Source organism: Octodon degus, unplaced genomic scaffold (genome assembly GCF_000260255.1).
Source record: "Octodon degus isolate 3935 unplaced genomic scaffold, OctDeg1.0 scaffold00048, whole genome shotgun sequence".
NCBI classification, from domain to species: Eukaryota; Metazoa; Chordata; class Mammalia; order Rodentia; family Octodontidae; genus Octodon; species Octodon degus.
Window position 1 is genome coordinate 9,705,664 of NW_004524624.1, and position 5,678 is coordinate 9,711,341.

Sequence of the window (5,678 nt, forward strand, 5' to 3'; positions counted from 1 at the left end):
GAAGAAGAAGAAGAAGAAGAAGAAGAAGAAGAAGAAGAAGAAGAAGAAGAAGAAGAAGAAGAAGAAGAAGAAGAAGAAGAAGAAAAATGAGTTGAGACAGGCGTCTAGGGTGTGGAAGGAGAAGCTCAGATCTCAGGAACCGGGTTGTGTTCGGCTCCAAGGCTCCGGTGGGGCCAGGGCAGGCAGAGCGGGACCAGGGCATCTCCCGGACTCGGGCTCCGTGGCAAGTGAGAGGCAAAGCTGGCCGAAGGCAGGAGTTGAATGGGGGCAGGCCGTTTTGCTGCCCTTCTAGCTTTTGAGTTCCTCCCTCAGCATGCAGGTTTCCACAGCAAGGAGAACAACGTGGGGTCTCCCCGAGGCTCAGAGCTTGCACAGCTGTCTTGCACAAAGCAGGACAGGCTGCAGCAGTACTTGCCTCCCTCCGAACAAGGAAGGTGATTCCTTATTGTGTCTCTGTGGTACGATTGGTTAGCACGTTTAGCTGTTAACCATAAGGTTGGTGGTTTGAGACCACCCTGGGGTGAGTGAAGAAGCTGAGGGTAGTGGAGTCCTTGGCTTAAATTAAGTTTGTCACTTTTAAGTGCAAAGTGCACTTGTGTTTTTCTGGACAACACCTCTCCTAAGCTCAAAGAGACCTACCTACATGAGAACACAGCTGTGTGTAGGTACAGGATGCTAAGTCCTGCTCAGATGCTATAAATAAATGCTAAAAAGTAAATACAGGAATAAGAAAGAAGAAAACTATGATTTTATATATTTTGCTTTTGTTTGGCTGTATGTGTGTAGATACCAACCTAAACTAAACAGAAATGCAATGTAATTCAGTGCAATGAGGGAGACATACTCTTAACTGTTGCACGTTAATTTCTGCAACTGGATTCATGCTTGCGTCTGCTGCTTGTCTACTACCTTCTCAAGCCTCTCACTCCACTTTCCTTTGCCCTCCTCAAGCATCACAGCTGATTGTGGTTCTTTTCCTGGTGGGAGGACATAAATCTTCATTTTAGGAAAGGGGTTGAGAAAGGGTCTCCCTTTACAGCTCAGACTGACCTGGAGCTCACTAGGCTGGCCTTGAACTTGGGGTGATCCTCTTCCCTCAGCCTTCCAAAAGCTGGGATTGCAGGTGTAGCCTCCCAAGTGCAAGATTTAACCACATCCAGTTATATCTTCATTCTTTTAGAGACAGATAACTTTTCTCAAAGACACTTTTCCTACCAAAGGTATTCAAAGTAAAAGACTGTTTTTGATATAGAAGAAATATAACTTCTAGCCTATGGGATGCCAAGTGCACCGAGTTTGTGGTCTCACACACCATGGGGGGATGAAGTTGAGAACCAAAAGTGGAAGTTAGAAGTTTTATTGGAAATAGGAGAAAGAAGGATTTCCATGAGAGGACCCCAGTGGGTGGCCTCTTGTCAGGGGTAATTCATACAGCAAAATCACAGCAGGGGTACGACGACGTGGGTCAGACTACAATCAACCTAGCCTGATGAGTCAAGCTGCTTAGCTAACAGTGATCAGAAAGGGAAATGAGTCATGAAGCAAAGGTACATGGGGAAAAACAAAAGCATCTGGGGGAAGAGAAGGGAGTGTGTGTTCTGATGTTCTGGTCGCCCAGCCTGAGGCAGCCCTGAGGCCTGCCTGAGCCCACTGGACCCGGTGGAGCTAATTACAATACACTGTCCAATTGCTGCTTCCATCTAGGGAGGCACAGACCTTGCTATTGCTTTTCCATCCCAAGTCTTCATTCTCTTTAGATTTGCATCCAGCCACAGTTCTGATGTCCTTGTTTTTTGTGCTGTCCTCCTTGAGGGCCAACCCTTCTCTGACCATGTATTGCTATCTACCTTAGCTGCCTATACAGTTTTGTTCTATGATTCTGAAGACTGAATCCAGAGCCTGCCACATGCAAGACAGGTGCTCTACTGCTGACCACATCCCAAATCCTAAATTAAAGCGTTTATAGGAAATGTGTAGAAGACAAAACTATAAAAATCAAAATAGCTAATTTGACCACACATTTTACTTAGGAAAATGCTTTTTGTAACTTAACAAATCGTTATAAAAAACACCAGAAATTCATCCAAGCCCTTCTTCCTGATCCAAAAAGATTGTCAGCTGTCAACCTTCCAACAATTGCATTGGTGTCCTGAGAAGATGACCTGATTTGTATGTAAGTGAAATTCTCATCCTAGAACGAAAGAAAAAACAAACAAACAAAAAACCCAAACAAACAAACAAAAACCCAGAACCAGAACTAGATGGAAGGGGAAATAACAGACTAAAATATAAACAACAACAAAACATGTTTTGGTCCAAAGAATTAATCTTTTGCGTTTTTTGTTTTTGTTTTTTTGTTTTTTGTTTTTTTTGGTTTTTTTTTTTTTTTTTTTTTGGTCTGTTTTATTTGTGGGAGAGAATAAAGATGAGGGAGCCTTGCAACTGTTGCAACAGTAGCATGTAACTGCTGTTCCACACACATGAAAACGTTCGCAGGGCTATGTCACTGAAACGATAAGTAATGCTTGGCATCAGTATCTAATGGTGTGGGAGAAACCGATTCCCTCCTTTACTAAGCTTTGATATGTTAGATGTATAAGTTGTAGGACATTTGCAAGAAATATTGATGATTGAAGCATTAAAGCACTTTTCTTGTAGTTCAACCAGTGGACAGGGTTCTTTGTTCACTTTTGCCTGAAGAGATGAAGCTGAAAAGAAGCAGGAACACGGAGGAAGGTGCTGCATCTGGGAGTCATTTTGCTATTTTGAAAGTGAGGCGCTAAGGCATATAATCTTGCTCTTCTCACAGAGGTTACTTCCTTTGCTTAGGATTTACTATAACTGTTTGAAGGACAGGAGTAATACCACGGAAATTTGGTTTTCTTGCGAAGGAGTGAAGTGAAATACGGTCTGAGTCACAAGCACCCCTGAACTCCACGAGCACGTCAGCCTGCACACTGACTGACCTGGCAAGCTTTGGCTGTGTGTGCAGAGACCCCAGATGCACCAGCTTTGGCCAGCATGACCTCAGATTCCACGTACATACAGCAACAAGCCGTGCATTTGTTCTTGCACCTCTTCCTAAGCCACAACACAGTCGTTTCTCTGGTCAATGTCCAATTCCTAGGGCAATGCCTCATGTCTCTGAGGGTCCCGCTTGGTGACGTGGAGCACAGCAGCAAATTTCCTGTCATCATCTCATGCCAACCTGTACCTCAACAGTCAACCATCAGACGAAACTCAGCATCTCAAAGAGAGCAGTGTGCTGTGCTGACTGACCAGGTCCCCGCTAGCACCTGTGGCTACCCCTGCTGTTGCACTTCCCTTGTCAACATCCCTCTGCACCCCCAAACTGGATTTTACAATCATCCTCGATAAACAACCATCCTCACAACAGAACAGACTGTTTTCAGGTGTAAAAAACCCCACCACAATGTTTAGGAAATGGTGCTTCAAAATGTAGATACTCCAAAATCTCAGCCCTAGGACTGCATGAACACAGTGTTTCTGCCCGGTTTCGAACCGGGGACCTTTCGCGTGTGAGGCGAATGTGATAACCACTACACTACAGAAACAGATGTACCACTGCTCCCTGAAAACTGTGGGTGGTATCATTGAACATCTCACTTGTGAACCTCCCACTGTCAGTTTCCCAGCACAGAAAGCTCCATGGGCCGATGACTGGGACCGATGTGCATGATGGATGCCGAGCCCAGGTGAGGATAGGGGTCTCTCATACACAGTGATGACAGTGGTCCTTTACCACCCCGAATCTACAATTCTGTCCTATAAGAATACTAGGTAAACCCAGGAGGTCTGCATAAATACAGACTTTGTGTAATGGTGTGTGTGTGTGTGTGTGTGTGTGTGTGTGTGTGTGTACTGCTGGGAGGGATGCACCATCCTAAAGTAAACTGCCAAGTGGAAGGAACGTGTGCTCGGAATATATGGAAGTGTTCCATGCTCCCTCCTGAGCTGTGTGATAAATGTAAATGTATGCTATGTAAAAAGGTTAAAGGAAACTGTCACGAAATAGAGAGTGGACAAAACACAGGAACAAAGTCTTTTTTTCTTTAAGTACCAGGATTCAAACTCTGGACCTTGAGCTTGCCAGGCAGGTACTTATGCCACTGAACTATATCTCCAGGGCAAAGATTTTAAACAAAGAAGATTTTCATGGTTGAAGGTAGCAAATGACTCTCCACAACATTGCTGACTCAAAAAACACTACATAAATACTGTGATAAACTATTGCACATCTGTCAAGATGTGGGAATGTTTAAGAGACCCTGGAAAGCCTCTGACTGGCATGAATTTGAACAACTGTGCATCCTGTTCCTGCTTGCAGAGCAAAGAAGTACATCTGTTCTGGAAAATGGTCCAGCAGCCTCCTGGGAAGTTTGAAGTACACCTGCTCCATGACACATTAATTCCGTGTCTAAGTCTATGATCAGAAATTTTTAAAAAATGAATGCAGAAGGCCACAAAAAGACCATAGGAGGCTCCTCAGCACCCTCTTATACTGAGTGGCTACTGGTTCCATCCAGTTCTCCACCATCAGCAGCCTCTCACACATTGAAACCACATGCATCGCTGACAGCAGAACATTGAAACTGGCAAAACACAGATGCATCCCAAAAACATTATGTGTGTTTGCTAATAAACACACAAACTATGCAGAAACATGTTTTTCAGCAGCTGCTTTCTCCCAGGCTCACATATCCTGTCATGTCAAGCAGCTTCATGGGGAAGAGCTGGCAGCCTGACTGAGGTGACTGAACCCCTCTCCTTCTACTTTTAACTGTCAGAGGCAAGGGATGGGTGCTGCCCTGGCGCAGATTCTGAGTTTTCCCATTGGATAGACTTGGCCTCGCAGATGAGCCCCAGCCCCAGAAGCTCATGGATTTGGGGTGAGTCATGGCTGACACAGAGACCAAAAGTGGCTGTAGTGAGGCCTCAGGTGACCAGGACCTCTGGGACAGGGCTGCACACCTAGGCTCAGGGTGCCTTGGGGGCCTGCTGGGCAGGGTACAGCACACCTGCAGTCCTCCTCCCCAGGGCCTCACTGGCTTTCCCTGGTTGGAAACACAAGGAAAACAGTAGTTCTTGTAATTGTTGATATGTCTATGTAACACTTTTATGGAAATACATTAAAGACAATACACATTACAATAAACCAGGACTTTCAGGATTTTCACAATTAAGGGCATGAGAGATAATTCACCATGTGGGTGGGTGAATGGTTAAAAAATGTTAAACATAAATTTAAAAATATGAATCAACTAATGGCCTATTGTGTATAGTAAATCAACCTACGTCTCAAACCGAATTGTGACTGCATGTAAGTCCTGTTAAACTCCAATTGCCAGTTTAACAGCAGTGAAACTTCACTCACTGGTTAGTTTGTAAATTATATTTTTCAGTTTTTATTTCTCTATCTTTAAATTTTACTATCTTCTGATAGTCATAAGGTATTAACATTACCATTGATGTATGCGTACTGTTGAGTAGTGCAAGAGTAAAACAATGTAAAGAAAACTTTTTGTGTGGAACCAGGAATTGAACTCAGTTCCTTGTGCTTGTCAGGCAAGCACTTACTCTACTGAGCCATCTCCCCAGCTCCTGAATTTACCATTCATTGATCTATTCTTTTTCTTTTTGGTGGTGCCAGGAATTGA

The 5,678-nt window shown here is 44.1% G+C and overlaps 1 non-coding gene across 1 annotated transcript; it reads right to left on the minus strand.

Moving 5' to 3' along the window:
• Positions 1–3,502: 3,502 nt before the first annotated feature.
• Positions 3,503–3,575, minus strand: Trnav-cac. The gene has a single exon. It is a non-coding gene; the product is annotated as a tRNA-Val (tRNA).
• Between the last annotated feature and the right edge of the window lie 2,103 nt (positions 3,576–5,678).